This window comes from Meleagris gallopavo, chromosome 7, assembly GCF_000146605.3.
Source record: "Meleagris gallopavo isolate NT-WF06-2002-E0010 breed Aviagen turkey brand Nicholas breeding stock chromosome 7, Turkey_5.1, whole genome shotgun sequence".
Taxonomy (NCBI): domain Eukaryota; kingdom Metazoa; phylum Chordata; class Aves; order Galliformes; family Phasianidae; genus Meleagris; species Meleagris gallopavo.
Genome location: NC_015017.2, coordinates 27,187,789 through 27,206,169, shown reverse-complemented (window position 1 = coordinate 27,206,169; position 18,381 = coordinate 27,187,789).

Here is an 18,381-nt window from a genome sequence, read left to right as displayed (position 1 = left end):
TGATTTCACGAAATCTGTGGGCCCTCCATAGGTTTCAGGTCTGTAATTTCCTCCCCTGTCAATTGATTCCAATTGACTGTGATAGTGGTGGGACTACGAGGAGAAGATGGTTGAGAAACGGTGCTGTTGCATAAGCCTGCTTTCTAAATTGTGGTTAAAAATTGAGAACTGGGGTGTTTTTTTAACCAGAAAAAAAGTGTGAGTTATCAGATGTCATCAAACTTCAGCTGATGAAGAGTGCCATAAAAACACATTAAAGCAGATGACATTTTTATCATCACAAAATAACAGATCTAAGAGTGACATCAGGTTGTTTCACTTGGGTATCAAAAAAGGTTTTATATAAAGAAGGGATGTACAATTAACAAATATACACTTAGAAGAGTGGTGTGGTTAGGATGGTATCTTACAGTTTTATAGTTAGAAAGATTATTGCAGTGGAAAGAAACAATCAAAAATGAAATGCTCACCTGTATCCTAGGCTTGCAGTAAAAAAACTCCAAAAGGAAGGATCTCCAGAAAAAACCATTCCCTAGTGGCAGTCAGCCATTCAATGGGGTCTAAGAGAGGTGGAGCCAGGCTCCACACCTTCCAAGCTGAATTGCCTTCACCTGTGCTCCCAGGGCTGACTGAGTCCTTTCCCCAGGTGCTCAATTAGTGGTTCAGGCCATGATTCAACAGTTCCCGTACAGAGGGATCATGGTTGTAGTTAATTCTTAAGCAGGTTACATTGCTTCCTGATCACCCTTGTGAAGAGATTGCTATGATAGTATCAGTGAGACATTTTTAAGGCTTGTGACCATGCTGTTTTTCATGTCCTAATTATCTGGCCAAAATCTTACTCTCCACATAGTCATACTTAGCTGAGATTAGTGCAAGTGCTCTTGATTTACAATGAGATATGAATTTGTCAGCATGTACCCCGAGGACAGAGAAAGAATGCTATTTAATATCATTAGAAAATGAGAATGAGAAGATAAAGCAGTTTGTCTCTGTGGCATAATGCTGTTCCCAAAGAGCTGTGACATCTCTGGATCTCCTGGGGCTAGGAAGAAGTGATATTTTGATATTTCCTCCTTCAAAAAATAAAAACCAACACCCTCCCACCCAAATATTCTCTGCTAAGAACCTTTTCTCTGGGCTATAATATCTCCATATCCTCTCCAAATTCCTTGAGGGCTACTGGAAGCAGACTGTTCCATGTAAGCTGGAGGTCCAGGCAGCACAGGGGTTATCCAGAGGCCAGAGCTGCCTTAGGGATAGCACTGGGGAGGTCAGTACAGGGGGAGCCCAAAGAGAACAGATTTACTGTGTGAGCTTTAGCATGGATTCAGAATAATTACACCCTGGGAATGAAAGGAGAGAAAGGAGTAAGAACCCTGAAAAGCAAGAATGTGGAGGAGCAGATGGAAACACCAGCACTGTGGACGCAATTGGGGTGCGCATCACAAAGCAGCAAAACCAACCCTAATTCACAGCAGCAACATCATCCCTGCTGCAGCAGAACCCAGCAGATGCCATCTGGGCTCCCACTGTCTGCAGCCAAGCCAGCAGCTGGGTGTTCTGCAGCCCCTACCACATCGATGGAGGGTTCTGCAGTGCCTAAATCCTGACTGTCCAATAGACAACCAGCTTGCAGAAGTACAGCTGTGCTGGAGGATTTCAACAACCTTAACCCAGCATTAGTTTAAGCATCAGCCTGTTACAGGGAACTCACATTTTTGAGGAGATGAAAATGCTGCCCATAGAGGGAGCAGACTAATTGCAGGCTGATGTTACTGGTCCCAAAGATGAACGTACATCCCAACCTGTAGCAGAGGTTGGACCACACCAATTTGAGGGGATGCAATAAACATCAACTCTCTGGCTTCCATTTTATATGCTAGTCTGGGGCATGATGAAAGAGAGGCAAAGCATTAGAACAGGCTGTCCAAGTTGGTGGAGTCCCTGGAGCTGTTCAAGAACTGTGATGTGACACTGAGGGACATAGTGGGCCTGGTGGGGATAAGTGACAGTTGGACTGGGTGATCCTAGAGGTCTTTTCTATCCTTAACGTTTCTATGACATCAGCTCTGCTGCCAGTCCTGCCAACCAAGGATAGCACGGCTGTATTTCTACATGTGCATTCGTAAAAGCTGCCAGAGATGCCCTGCTCTACCAAGGCTGCCTGTGCTGCTGTCACCTGTCTGCGCCATGCCTGACACATCTGGCAGCAGACTCAGAGCTCACGCAGTTACACAGCAATAAATGGGAGCACAGAAATAGGGCCCGACCCATTTCCTGAGCTGGCTGCTGGGCTGCGTTGCTGTGTTTCAAGCAGACAGCAAATGAAGAAATAAGAAATGCAAATGATGAGGCTGAAATGAAAACATCCGTATTGAGAAAAAAATCTCAAGGCTTTTCTGCTTTGTTTCTTCTTTCTGTGAAGAAGGGGAGGCTATGCAACAGCAGCCTGTCCTCATTTTGTGAGATGCCGGGGGCTAAGCAGGAGCAGAACTGGTTGGAAGCCTCCAGAGAGAGCAGAGGCTGCAGGAGAGGAGCTGGCAGTGACTGGCACAGGGGTGTCAGCTAGAAATGAGAATCACAGCTTAATAACTTCACACATCTTCATTGTTTCTAGGTGAGAGTTTGCCATAGCAATGGATAAACAACAGAACATGATAGAAATCAGAACTGAAATCAATAAGCACCAAAATGATATGAGTTTCTGCTCCATTTGGAGTTCATAATTACTCTGTTTTGCAGGAATTAATGCCCGTGTTGCACATGAAATATCAGAACTCCAATCCTATATCCATCCATGCATCCAGAGAAGCTTGTTCACTCAAGAAATGGAAAATCACCTTATGTTTTCTGACCACTCAATATACCATAAAACTACCCTTGAAGAGCTCATAACCATGCTCAAGTGGAATATAAGCTCCCCAAGTAGTTACCAGCCATTTACCAACCTACTGCACTACTCTACAGCTTTACTTCACACTAGCATTAGGTGAGCCATCAGACAAGCTCACCATGTTCTGCATCTGTAATGCCTCATCCCTAGAGGTGTTCAAGGCCAGATTGGATGGGGCCCTGGGCAGCCTGGTCTAGTATTAAAAGGGGAGGTTGGTGGCCCTGGTGACAGGGGAGTTGGAGATTCATGATCTTTGAGGTCCCTTCCAACCCTGGCCATTCTGTGATTCTCTGATATCTCCCTCCCCACAGCCCCAGCCAAGTCCCAGACCCCAGCAGTTCCTCTGTACCTCTTAGCTCTCATCCCTACTGCCTGGCAGGTGATATCTGTTTCCCTCCTTCACCTGTTGAGATTCCAAAGAACTGATGCACCTTTTATTGATGCAACAAAGCTGTGTGAACAAACCCCAGCTACACCTGTGCAGTTTCAATATAGACAGAGGTTCTATGTAAAAACAGTGTTCAAATCATTGCCTTTTTAATGAAACTTCAATGCTGTAGAAATCCATGGAGGGAAAAGAGGAAAAGATCTGAAAAGATGCAGGAGAAGCTCGCTTGTGCTTGATCTGCCTCTTGTACCCTTTAGAAGCAGACATATTTATTTACAGCACAGTCTCAGCTCTGCTGAAGGCAGCAGGAAGTCTGCCACCAGCTCCACAGGCAGCAGGCAGATGTCTCCAAGGGGTGTCCTCTGAGCGTGCTCTCTCCCTTTGCTGCAGAACAAACTGCTAATGCATGCCCTTTGGCTGCTTGCTGTGCTAAACCCATTTATCTGAACCATGACAGCATTAGAAGCAGTTTTTGCGATTAACCCACTTTTGCTGCCATGCAACTAATCGGGCTGCCTCTTTTTATTTGCTAGGGGAGCCTGTTTTGAGACGCTCACTGTAGGGGATGGGGGGTGGGAAATAGTGAGCTTTGCAGATTTAAAATGGAGAATTGCATTCTTTTAAGGAGCTGAAGGGAAAGAATGACAGGTCCTTTGCCTGCCTGAAGACTGCCAGTCTGGCAGCCCCTGGAACAGAAACATTCTGGATCCCCAAGTCTTTCTAGTCAACAGGTCCCGGGCAGATGACATCTCAAAGCCAGGAGGCTCTGGAGACTCTGCTGGGTTTAGATACTAAGCATGTCTATAAGGCTGTGGAATGAATCTTCGGGGAAAATAACATAAGAAAGCTATCAGATGGTACGGAGGAGGGTGGTTGGAAGGTACTGCTTCTCTTTGAAGTGGGCTAGCAGCATTAAATGTGCTCTTTGAAGATCAATTATAATCTGAAACATGATGTATCCCACCTCCAATCAGCCTTTCCTGGCCAGGAAGATGAAGAGCGGCCGTCAGCAAACCATGAGGGACAGATGGGTTGAGAGGCCAGTGGGTGAGGATGTCCGGAGCCATTACATTTCTGATGAGTGCCCATGGGAAGCAACAACCTCCCTGGTGCTGCAAAGCTCATCTTACCCTTGCTTTACACTGCTGAAGAGCACAGGGGATGTTCATCAAGAGGGTTAGAAATGTCAAGCTGCACTAGATAGCTATGGGCAAAACAAGCGGATGACATCTTGTCTGAAAGCACTGCAGTTACTACTGGGATTGGGACCTTCCAGAGACGCTGCAGCAAAAAAGCTGAGGCTGGCTGTTACACTGGGTAAAGGCTTGTGAGACAAGAGATGAGCTCACAAGGCTTAGGATACGGCTGCCTCGGCCACACAACTGACCCTGAGTGCACTGTTGGTGGTACTTGCCAATAAAAGAAAGTAAAATGAAAAGAGTCTGAGTGGAGCAATTCAGTCTTAATAACCCTCCCAGATTTGATACTCTGGAAATATGGAAGACAAGTGCATTAAACTCTATTTTATTCTGCTCCTCTTAGCAGCAAGTGCCAGCAAAACTAATTAAGAAGATAGTCAGAAAGCAGCTTTGCATGTAACACTGACTGGTTCTGAGCTGCTTGACAATGTTAATAGCTTTCAGCTGACTCGGGTGCAAGGGCAGGCTATGAGCTACGCTATGGCAGTGCTGAGATAAGGTACGGGAGTGTAAAAAGGAGACAAACCCTCTGAAAGCAAATGGAGCTTTTCCCTCACCAGAAGCATTAACAGCATTCTCTCCATCCATGGAGCTCTGCATTGAGCTTGTGAAAGCTTTTTCTCTCAGAGGCCTTCATCTGTTTGCCTGATGTGTTTCTATGGCCAAGAAATTCAGGTAGGCAGAGAAAGAGGTGGATGGCCTGTGCAGATGCAGTTGTTTCAGGGACCTGTGTTACACAGCTGGAGTTCTGAACTTATGCATACCCAAAAAGATAACACAGAAATCTTCATTTATTTATTTATTTTTACAGACCTCAAAAGATGTATTTCTGGAGAGATGGCAGATAGCAAATACTTTGATGCCCATCACCAGATCTCGTGTAGGTGCCCTTAGAGAAACAGTGTGTGTTATTTCCACACGCTCTGTTCACCCTTTAGGAGGCACTTCTTCCTAGGGCTGACATTTCAGTTCTGCTCATTCCCTGAGGCATTTTAGAGGAAAACACAGTGCTGCCTTTGATTACCTGGGAGGTGCTGAACTTTACATAGATGACATTTGAAAACAGAGAGAGATCACGCCTGGGAGCTGCACGCTGCTTTGAAAGAAGCAAAGCTGCTGGACTCAGTTATATAGAAATGTGAATGTGCTTTAGCAGAAACACCCTAACAGGAAGAGAAGTTAGCTCTGTGAGGCTGCTCTAACCCCAGCTGCAAAATGTGCTGTAAATTTGCTGTGAAGTTGCTAAAAAGAAAGGGGTGAGAAGAGATTTTGCAGTGAAAGCTCATGTGGGGATCTGCCCAAAGAAGCAGGCTGGGTGTCTAGGTGGCTGTGTCCAAATGGATACCAAATGTAAAGTCTGAAAGAAATTCAGGGTGTTTCAAAGGTCCCGGTCCCAATAATGAGCACAAAATGAAATAATCTGTAATATAATAACACAACAATAATAGTACCTTGATTTAACTGCAGAGGTGAGAGTAGCTTGTAAGGATATGCAGACATAGAGTCATGAAGGTTGGAAAAGACTTCTAATATCCCTTTCTGCATCTACTCATCAGGCTGAGGAGCAAAAGGAAGGGCACAACACAGTGCCGTGGCTGCATTGGAACCAGGGCCAGATGAGAGGGGCACAAGTGTAAAGTCAAGACATGACAAGTCTGCACAAAGCATCAATTTCTCACTCGCACACACGGTCCCTCTCATTCCTCAGTATACCTTGAAATACGTCTGCCTCCCTTGCAATATCTTGACTCCCTTCTTTTTCCCAGCCAGAGAGTGCTGATGGGTTTGTGAACCTTGGTACATCGCTTACAGCCACTGTAAATCTGGAGTAGTGCGCACTATCAGATGTGCAGGTCTCGTTTATAAAGCAGGATTTATGGTTTCACCTCTCAGATCTGCAGATGGGTTTTATTGTGATTTATGCCTGTGTCGCTGAGGACCGTATATAAGAATTACCTGATGTTATCGAGGGACCTATTCTTTTGGGCCCTTATCTCTCTCCTGAAAGCAGAAACTACTTAATCACTGTTAGCTATACACTGAGTGCACTGTCCCCTGTGATTTACCCATCTCTCTGCTTTCAGTATTATTAGCTTGTGATATTAGGACTAACCCTATAAAATACCCACAGCATATGCTGAATTGCAACTATATATACATGTTATAAAGGGCTCTGCAGTGACTGCGTTGGTAAATATAATTACAGTCTTTTTAAAGGAGCCATTACCTTAATACTCACTGAGTGCTAGTGTCAAACCGAGGTACAAAATAGGTTTCTTGGGTCCTCTGAGCTAAATATCTAGGCTTCCAGTATTATTTATCCATGAGGGCTGCTCTGAGAGTAATGCCTCCTATTTTATGATGTTGGCCCATGACGTCAGAGGTTGAACCTTCCCACCAATATTCTGTTACATTTTGTCACTATGTGATAGATGGCAGAGAGGGGCAGTCTGACAAAACGGGGTCTGACATGGAAGTGTGCATGAAGCAAAGGGGCTCTTTGTGTCTGTCATAGTTTCCATGGAAATAAATAGGAGGCATTACTTTTGGAGCAACCTATGTAGATGAGATAAGCCTAGCAGCAACCCTCTTCCCCTTTCCATATCTACCTCCGTAGACAGAAGCACTCCCAGGGCAGAGGCTCACAGAGCACTGTTAAGATACAAAGCTCTCATCAGCATCAGCAGCACCGTGCTGCAGCAGAACCTCCTCCCGTTGGAGGACAATGAGCCAACAGCAGCCATTCCCTTCTTCTGCCCACAGCCACAGCTGCCTGTGGCACTGGCTGGTTACGGGTAGGAAGGTAGAGGGCTTTCAAGCAACATTTTCCTCCTGGTGCCCCTTGGGATGTTTCTGTGAGCGATGGGAAAGCAATTGCAGAGAGCATGTTCTTACCCCAGTGTCCATGAAGGTGTGTATGTAACAGAAGGGGAGCTCAACAGGCACACATCCCTGTCTTGCCTTGCTGCTGTGATGGTCGTGTCTTTTTCTATTGAAGAAAACCCAGTAGATTTCTGGAAATAAAATTGGCAGTTTGGGTCATCTAGAAGATTGCACAAGCTATCTTAGGGCTTGGTGAGATGGCTTGTTGAAATATATTTGGCTTCAAGAAATGATTCTTGTGATTTGAGTCCAGGCTATTTCTCACATTCACATGAAGGCACAGGATGTGCCAGGACTTTGATCCTGAGTGCTCAGGGTGAGGCGTTGGGCACTGGGCTTAACTTCCAGCAAACCGTGCATGGAGGTGAGTGGCTGGGAAATCCCACTGGGAGCTGTGGAGAAGCCAAATCCATCTGTGTGCACAGCCATCACAACTAGGCGTTCTTAGCCGTGCCTACCAGGCTGAGCTGCTGCAGGGATTTGGAGAAAGGAATGCTGCATTTCTGGGTCCCACCGAGCTGAGGGTGTGAAAAGTCACAGTCAGAGAATCATTAAGGTTGGAAAAGAACCCTGAGATCATTTAGTCCAACTGTGATGTTCACAATGGCTGTGAACATCTGTGGGGCTGGGAACAGGGGGTGCCTCTGGGCTTCATGCACCCTAAAAGTCAGCTGAGGGCTGGCATGGGGCTGCTTAGCTGTATTAGACCTTGGCACCTCCATCCCACTTTAATTTCTAAGTCCTTAAGTAGATCGTGTTCATGCTACTTGAATCAACTCCAAGAATGTTCTTATTCTCTGCCTGACTTTCAATGAACATTCCATTTGCTTTCAGCTTGACAGCCTGAAGCACCCCAATTTAGATCTTTAAATGTTAAGTAATACATGTTTCCCATCAAAGCACGCAGAAAGCTTAAATGAGGTGCACATTCTTAGCAAAATTTCAGCTTTCAGCAGTTCTTGTTACCTCAGTTTAAAAAGGTGTAGGCAGGAAGGTATTTTTAGAAGCATAGAAATTAATGTCTTCTTCAGACTCCCATAATTCAAACAGCACTTTAAAAGCGACGAAGTAAGAGCCATCCCCAGCGTTATCACAGCTCACCGTTTTCTCTCAGTGGCAGAAATCTGAGCACAGACCTCTCAGCCCCAGAGGAACATCTGAGATGGCACAAGGGTGTGAAAATGGGCCTTGTGCTGCTCGGTGTTTTGTAGCTCTCTAAGTGAAACATTTACAGCCTTAGCTAATCACATTACATTTGCTTAATTAATGGGAAGAGCCTATGCTCTCTGGCTGACAGGCTTTGATAGATGAGTGCAGCTGCCCTGGCTTCCAGCAGCATATGTGAGCGCTTAATGGGAGTGGGGTGGGGGCTGCAGGGGATGCAAAGCAGTGGAATAAATGTACTCAATGTGAAATAAATGCATTACGTGTGAACCAAGCTCCTATTTGTGCTTACGCTGCACCTGAGATGGAGGGGCAGCTCCAAGCCACTCTGGGGTCTGCTGTTCTCATCCCTGTGCCCAAGGTCAGCAGTCATGGGGTGCTCTGTGCTCTCATCCTCCTGACATTGCTCAAGAGAAAAATGACCAAAATCATTACAAATCATCCATGTTTTTCAGAGCTTCCCCTGTACTGAACTCAGAAAATCGCTCCTGTCTCTTGAATTGTCTGCTATGCTGCTGCCCAAATGACTTCTCATGTGCTTGTGTTACAGCACACGAGCTGAAACACATGACACCAGCAGCTGCCAGGCCAACTGCTCTGCTGGTAGTGGAGCCAGCCCTACATACTTTGTACATCTCATACCCTGCCACATCCGACTTTTACTCACTAGGCCACCAACTGCTCCACACTTGTTTAATCCAGGCTTTATTAATGCAATGTGCAAGAAAACGGCCAGATCCCAACTGCAGAAGCCCTGCCTCTCCATTGCCATGCACGGGGCATGCGGTGCCATGGGTCCAAGTGGGACTTCAGGCAGAAAGGGCCGGACAGTAGCATCGAGAGCCAGCCTTGGGATCAGTGGTGCTTATGCAATGTTGCTGGCTAGAAAAAAAGTGCCTGGGCTGATTGCAGGAGCTGTGTCTAACTTCAAAAAGATCTTCTTAAGAAATCAGAAGGTTAGGAGTACATGCTGCAGAAAACAATTTCCACACGTTACTCCATCCCTGAGATATCAACCAATTACCAACAGCCAAGTGTGAGAGAACTAACAAGCACCATTACTCACCCCAGTCCTTCTGCATGGTTACTGAAATAGGGCTGAGATACATTTATTTGTTTTCTGTGAGCATCTCAGCAGTCAGTTGTGTTGGTCCGTGTATCACAGACTCATAGATTGTGTTGAGCTGGAAGTGACCCTCAAGAATCATTGTGTCCAACTCCTGGCTCCACACCTTCACACAGCACCACCCGAAAGCATGATTTTATCCGTGGGTTCTTACATGTATTAGCAATAACACAGAATAGCATAATGAGCAATAATAAAATTATGACAAACTGAGCCACAGTAAAAAATTAAACAATGCATTTCCCACTGACCTGTGTGATACTTTCCTACGTGTCTATCAGGTTCTGATTTTACTGAAATTTGCTGGCTCATGCTCTGTGTCTGTGTTTGTGCTCAGATTCAATACTGTTAAACCCAAACCTGTCATTCCCCGCCTGTCCGTCCTCATCAGTCAGTGGCCTTTCAGTGCTGTCCTGGCACATCTCCTTCTGCCAGCCAAGCCAGGAAGGGAACAGAAGCGCTTTGGGAAGATGTTGACCCAGATTTACCCTGGCAAGCGCCAAAGCAACAGGAGATGGCCATGGGGCAGGCAGTGAGGAGTTGCCAGCTCTGAGCTTGTGATGGCTGCGTGTCAGCCAGTGTGGGTGGCTGGGCACCCAGCCCTGGGCTGTGCTGGTCATCCCTTGTCTGCATGGAGGCTGTTGGGAGTAGTCTGTTTTGGAATGCTGTAATCACACTTTGGGACCCATGCAAGTTGTTAGTTTTGTGTGTACAGGGTGTAACAGGACTGGAGGGCCAAGGATATGGGGTAAGATAATGGCTTGGTGGGGTTGGTTGAGGTAGGCTAGCATTTGGCAAGGGGAAGAGAACTTAAAATCATAGAATCCTGGATTCATTAAGGTTGGAAAAGACCTCTAAAATCACCTAATCCAACCCCTCCCTGCCATGCCCACTAACCATGACTTTCAGTATTGGTTCCTAAGATGGTAACTCCACCACCTCCCTGGGCAGCCTGTTCTAATGCACTGCAACTCTTTCTGAGAAGAAATTTTGCCTAATTTTTCCAAAATATCCAACCTGAACCTTCCTGGTTCAACTCAAGGCCATCACCTCTTGTCCTATCACTGTTTCCTGCGAGAAGAGGCCGACCCCCCCCAATCTCCTTTCAGGCAGTTGTAGAGAGCCATAAGGTCTACCCTGAGCCTTGTCATCTCCAGACTGAACAATCCCAGTTCCCTCAGCTGCTCCCCATAAGACTTGTGCTCCAGACCCTTTATGGCTCTGTTACCCTTTTCCATGCTGGACACATTCCAGGGCCTCAATATCATTCTTATAGTAAGGGGTTCAGAGCTGAACACAGCACTGAGGAGTGCCCTCACTGGTTCAAAGTACATAGGAATGATCACCTCCTGCTCCCACTGACTGCACTATTGCTGATACAAGCCAGGATGCCATTGGCCTTCTTGGCCACCTGGGCACACTGCTGGCTCACCTTCAGGCGACTGTCAGCTAACACTCCCACATCCTTTTCTTTTGCACAGCCTTCCGGCCTCTCTGCTCCAAGCAGAGCTCTTTGAGCAGATTTGTTGCTGGAACAGTGAGATGCAGTCCGATGGGCACATGGCTAATCACTGACGTTTCGTTTAGGGCACTGCTGCATGTGGCAATTCATTAGAAAGCCCTAGGGAAGGAGAATGAGGTTTTTATTTTAAAAGCTCTCCTCTCCAGGCCACACACAGCCTGGATTTGTCACAGCCGCTGCTGCAAAGCCAGTCGCAGTACATTGTCATTGTGATCAGCAGCAGATCTTTGCAAGTGACGCTGGAGGAGGATTGGAGGATGACAGCACGTGACAGAGTGACATTATGGTTAGGGAAAGATGGGAAGAACCGACTCTTCTCCAAGAGCTCACGGTTGTCAGAAGGGGTTTTCTTTTTTGTGTCTGAGATGGGATTAGCCAAAAGACCCATGGATTTGCTTCCAGTTGTACCTCAGACCTTTATTACCAGTGCTCTGTTTGGAAGCCAACTGCACCAATATTGCAGAGCAATTCTATCTGCAGTGCATGTGTTTGGTGATTCTCTGCCAGCCCAGCAGCTTCCTGAGCGGCTCAGCAGAGAGCACTCACACTGCTCCTTAGGCACTAAATACATCTCTTTTTAGTTTTCTATGTTGGAAGGGCAGGAATTGATTGTGATGTGGCCTTGTACCCTGACCCTGGTGAACATGAGCTCCTTGGACGAGTGGGGCAATTCCCAGAGCACTGTGGGGCTCAGAGCAGAGCTGGATAGAAATGAAGGATGCACATAAACTGATGTACGCTCCATTCACTCACATAAGCACCTTTCTGCCTTGTAGAGGTGTCACCAGCATGGATAGGAATGAATTACGCAGCAGAACTGAATGATTTTGGAGGAGGTCAATCTCTTAATCGCAATTGTCTTGTGAGAAGAATGGCTCTGAGTTAGGCACCATTCTGTGCCTTCTGTATGAAGGAAGAAGCTGGCCATGACTTCTGTCCAAGCAACATTCATCTGCAGGTTCATGGGCATATTTTCTCTCTTAAAAGCACATGCTCAGGAACAGAGGGCTCCCTCTGCTTACCCTCTCCCCCCATAGGAGCTGTGCGGCGCTTACTCTTCCAACACACTTGCAGAATGGGTTTAAGCCTGCCAGCTGCATGTGTCTGCTGCGCATTATGGATTATATTGTCGTGGATTAATATTAATGACACAGCTAAGCCTCTTGGGCACAGATGAACATGTGTGTAACTGTGCCACGCTGTAAAGGCAGCGTTGGGTGCTACCCCAAGGTTTCTCTGTGAGCAGGCATGGGGCATCACTGGGGAGCACCCCAGTTCCTCCCAGCACCGTGGGGAACACAGCCAGGTCCCTTGTTCTCCTGCTGCTTGGAGAGGTTCCCTGTCCCACTGTGGCCACAATGTCTTCTGTCAGCCTGCAGAGCCAAGGGAGGTGATGTAGGTCACCACTGCCTCGCAAAAAGAATTCATTACGAAACTTCCCTTTAATTAACACAAAGCGCTGGCTCCTAATAGCATTTCAGCAGGACATCTGGCAGAAGAACATGAGCTACAGTTTAGTGGCAGGGCGTGATTGAACAGAGCTCCAGCAGCTGGAAGGAATGGGGCTGCCCTCGGGGCCGGCCCAAAGCCACAGCTCGGAGGAAGCTCCAGCTGCCACCCGCACGGCCCTGGGCTGCTCACCCCATCTACCCTCACCAGGTACCATCAGCATCCATAATCCCGAATGCAAAGTAACCGCGGCCTTTTGTCCTCGTTTTGTTTGAAATGCTAAACGGGCTTTTATAAACCCGTTTTCTTTTGGCTTAACTTTGAGCTCTTTCTGCGCTAATTTTATCTCTGCATAATTGCGCGCTTTAATACTTCTTTGATTATCTGCCCGAATTAATGTCAGAGCAGCAGTGCTCCAAACAGCCGTGCTAAGGAGTCGCTTCCAAGCTCAGATTTTCAGCTCTTTGTTTTACAGAGATCTCCCGGAGAACAAAACGTGACCTCTCAGAAGGTTCTGGTTACACTGTCATTGTCATCATGGTTTGAGTCCAACTAACTGGATCTGGAAGATTAATGCATTTGGAAAAATATTGTGAGCTGTCTGAAATCTGTTTGCTTGGAAGCTGTCTCCTCCACTTTTCCTTTCTTTTTTTTTTGTGTGTGTTTTTCTCTCCTGTCACAGAACCAGCAGAGAGCACCTCTCGCTAACACACATGAAGAGTGCCTGGATCCCCTTTAACATTCCTCCCTTTTCAATAACTTTCCACCAGCATTTTTGGGCAGTGCTGCTCCCACTCTCAGAAGGGACACAAAGGATTGAGGAGTTAAAGACAACTTTTCTGCTGTTTGGCTCTCCAGGGATTTTTGACTGGTACAACCCCACACTGGTCATAGTAAAAGGAAACAACGAAACCCAGCTGAGCCCATTGCTGGGGCTCACTAAGCCTGCAGTTTGGCAATAAAACATCGAATCATAGAAACATTAAGGTTGGAAAAGACCTCTAAGATCACTCAGTTCAGCCCCAACGCACCCGCACCATGCCCACTGACCACTTTCCTCAGTGCCACATCTCCACGGCTCTTGAACACCTCCATGGACAGTGACTGCACCTCCTCGGGCAGTCTGCTTCCATCCTGAGCTTCCCCTGGCGCAACTTAAAGCCATTGAAAACACTGCCTTTCTCCCCTTAGCACCGGTCTGGCTGGTGCTAACCCTGCCCCAAGGTCTGGATGCAAGCTGTGCTGGACAAATGGTGTCCCTCAGCAAGGCCCCTACCACACACACAGAACCCTTCCAAAAAGAGTTCCCCTGGCCAAAAAGAGATGGGCAGCCCTCACCGCGCTGCACAAGAACGTGGGAATAAAACTCTGTGACCGGCTCTGTGGGAAACTCAGTGCCTGAACACGGCTTGGGCTCTCGGGAAGCGTAGGGAAGCAGGATGAGGGAATGGCAGGAAGCTCCCTGGGAGGGCCGGCCAGCGCCCGTCCCAGCTCACACCATTGTGCTTTGTTCGGCCGCCACAATGGTGCGAGCAGAGCGGGCGCATCAGCCTTCACTTTGAATTTCCTGCTTTTCGTCAGTTCGCATCCTGGGGAGTGCTGTTTGAAACAGCTCTCATTAAGGAGCTCGCAGAGAAGAATGCCCTGCCTTACCAGCATGTGCCCGGGCTGCCCAGCAGCTTCCCAGTGCCAAAGCTCCAGCTCTAAGGAGGCGTGGGCTATTGAGATGCAAAGAGGCGCGCTGAGCTCCTGGCACGCCGATGGTGAGTTTTCCTCCTGCCACTCCCCGGCTGTACCTGTGCATTTCTCTCGCCCAACCCCACAGCCACCTGTGGGCGGGCCCTGCGGAGCTCAGGGGAGCAGCAGGAATTTCATAAAATCACAGAATCATTGAGGTTGGAAAAGGCCTTTAACATCATCCAGTCCAACCATCATCCCACCCCCCACCACACCCACTAACCGTGACCCTCAGTGGGGTTCATCATCCTGATTCTTAACACCTCCAGGGACAGTGACCCCACCACCTCCCTAGATAGTGCACTACCACTCTTTCTGAGAGAAATTTTGCCTATTTTTTTGCTAATATCCAACCTGAACCTCTCTTGAGGCCATTCCCTCTCATCCTATCACTGTTACCTGGGAGAAGAGGCTGACTCCCCTCACCACAACCTCCTTTAGGCAGTTGTAGACAGCCATAAGGTCTCCCCTGAGCCTCTTCTCCAGGCTGAACAATCCCAGTTCCCTCAGCTGCTCCTCGTTTGTCACAGCAGTGGGAACAAAAGCCAGCCTTGAGCACACTGCTGTGCCACAGCATCGGCTCTCCCCTCTGGGGATCCAGCACTCCCAGAGCTGTTGCTCCACACTGCTGCAGGCAAGTCCTATGTCATCCCAGCAAAGCAAAAGCGTGCCTGTGGGATCATCTATAAAATATTTATTGCTCTCACATGAAGAAGAAGAAAAAAGCATGCATAATTTCAGTGGAATCCCTGATAGCCAACATTGAATTATTCACAAGTGCAAGCGATGTCCATGAGAATGCTTGGGCTGCAAGATGCAGTTAATACAGGTCATGAAATCGATGACTTCTGTTTCAGAGTTTGCTCTGATACACTGGTGAGTCTGTATAAAACAGGTGAGATGACTTTGCAGAAGAGGAGCTAGAGCACCCACAGACTTTTCTCAGTGCACACAGCTGCCTGAAGATCCACCCATAGAGCCATTGCTCATCAGTTTTACTTGGCTGCTGCTCCACAATGGTACAGACCTCTCTGTTCCATCTGAAAGTCCCAGCAAATGCCTTGGATGTCCCGTGGCATCTCCAGTGAAGTGAAATACATGCACACAAGACTCAAGGCACACCTGACCACTGGCCCCAGCAGAGCTCCCATCCCCGCACAAGGAGCTACATCCCAGCCCTGCAGCACTCCTCAAGCTACCACTTGTGCTTAAACTCCTATATCCCAATCTCCACTCTTAAAGCTCTGTGGCAACTGTCTGAAGTTCCCAAACACTGCAGCAACATTTGGCAACCATTCCTCAAAATCACTGGGACTGAGCAAGGCTCTGGACAGTCTCAGTTCTGGCTGCATCATGGTAATAATAATTAAAAAAAAAAAACAAAAACACAAAAAAGTCCTAGCCAGTATTTCAGTGTTGTCCTCTCCGTGCCTACCAGTGCTGTCTGCTCATTTTCTCTTGAGACCAGACACACAATGTATGTCTAAAACCTTCAGCCTAGCCCAGTTTACAAATTCTAGTACAGCTGTAGGTTTTAAGAGTCAGCCAAAATTAATTATGGCAGATTACGGAACAGAGCAATGCAGTGCAACAGCCTCTTGTTTAATGCAAGCATCTGATCCAAACCAAGCAATCCCAGCCTCCCACTAAGCTCTTGCTGTCATCTCGTTCCCTATCTCTGCTGTTCTCCTGCTGAGCACCATCATCTGAACACAGTTTATTCAGATGTAGCACATTCTCGCTCAGCAGCTTTGCCTTGGCTGAGACACTGCTCACTTGAACCACCAGACCGATCAGGTTCCATGTGCTGCAGATGGGGGAAGGGTGGACTAGAACAGCCAAGAATGAACAGCAAAAGGGTGACGTACATGGCAATAGGCTTTGAATCCCTTCCGTGCTCTAACAATTTGATCAAGGTGGATAAATCAGAGCATGCTCCCCCTGAGCCTTATCATTACACCTATTTGGTTGTTAATATGCTCCTTTCCCCTCCTTCCCACACTACTCTGCAATAGCTGTTAGTTGCTTAAGAAGCTGAAGGAACAATTAAGATGCTTCAGAAAAAGCAGACAATTTCCCGCATGCAGAGCTGAGTACCCCACAGATGTGACTCGAGATGCACACATGCTGTTTTCAGGCAAGCGTTCCCAAGGGTCTAGATAAAATAATAAGGATGAGGAGTTTCAGCAGAAATCAGGTTATTTTTAAGTGGAAGGGCTCTAGGGGGTATTAGCAGGTCTCCCTGAAAATGCCATCAACCTCTTGCGTGGGGGATCTCACAGATCAATTGTTTGTAATTAAACAAATTAAGCCTGTACTCAGACTAGACAGGGACTCCGACAGGAAAGCAACAATGGGGCCACATCAAGTTGCCTTGGTTGTAAAGCATCTGACACCTCTCAAAGGCAGAATGAACGTGATGCCTGCAGGGAGATCCACCCCCAGAAGACATTGGCAGGTCCCAAGGGCTGGGGTTTGACCCGGATGCTTCAGTCACTGTGTTTAAGCCAAGGAGAAAACCAGGGCGGAAGAAGCGCTGGACGGGCTGCATCCAGCTCTCAGCTGACACTGGATGTTGCAGCTTTACTGAAGCATACGACCTCTGTCCAAAATGAGGCTCCATGAAAAGTATTTCTTTCCACTATCCCCATCCTCAATCTATCCCCAGCGTCTGTCATTGCACAGAAGAGGATGGAGGCAGCTGAGCTGGAATTATGCTAAGCAGCTTGCTGAGACAATTACTGTCTTTTGCTGTAACAAAGACTGGACAAATGAGGAAGATGTTTTCATTAGCTGCAACTCACCTGAAACACAACCAGCAGCCAACTCCCACTTTACACGGTGGCCTGGCAAAGAGTCAAGTAGTGAAATCCAGCAGCAGGTTATAAACACAAATACAAACGATTAACTTTGTGATGATCCACCACCTTCTATGAGTCTTCAATATCCAGTGCCACGATCTGCTGTTCTCAGACACACACCTCTCAGGCATTCATTCTGCCAATATTTTAAGTCATGCCAATAAAGCATATTTGAATAGGATTCAACCTGATGAAAAGCAAGTTGTTACTTTCAAAGGAGGTTAGTGACCCAATAAGCTGATGGCTTCGGTCCAGCAGATGACAATCCATTAAATTAAAGAAAAAAAAAATCACCACTACAATCCTGACTGCCAATAAAGGTGTGAAAGAAAAACGTGGCCCCTCCAGGATGTGCACAATCATCTTTCTGGCAGCTTGAACGGGTGCGGTTTTTTTGCCTTGCCTTTTCATAAGGCAGAAATATTTAGTCTCTGCTGTTTTCAGTGAAACATTTTAGACACACTAAGCTTATGAAGAGACACATCCCACTTGAACCACATTTAAAACACCTCTTCCTTTCCAGTCATCAACTCTCAGGGAAGAGAAGAAATATTAAGCCAAAGCCCCATAAACAGATTTTTTTTGTCTGAGTGCAAGATGAGCCTGGGAAAAGCAAAACAATTCATCTACCCCAGAGTGGATTGCAAGGAAAGGTTAAGGAATAATAAAGAAGGATTTAGATCACACCACTTTAAACACATTTATAAGGCAGAAATTCAACACTCAGATAACAAACTCAGTTCACTTTTTACTTCCTCTCTCCTTCCCCTCAACCCTTAAAGATGCCATACCCTTCCATTTGTAAATTACTTTAATTTAAATACTTCCAGGTTAACAAAACATCTTAACTTTGACATGCCCCAAGTTACAAAACAGAAATAAAACCTCTTGACAAAGGGTAGGAAAAAAATATATCCAAGCCCAAACCCCCTTTTCTGAACTGGAGTTTATGGTCTGTGAGCTGGCTGCCCTCCAGAGTCTGACACAATGTCTGGAGCACCCAGAGCAGCTGGAATTCATTTTCTTCCTTCAAATCTATGCACTTTCATATGAAGTTGTGTTTTGGCACTGCTGCATAAGAAAGAGTTCAGTGCAAAAAGTCTAACCCCAGCCATGTTTCTTTGCAACCCAACGCTTGCTGAGCAAACGACAAAAA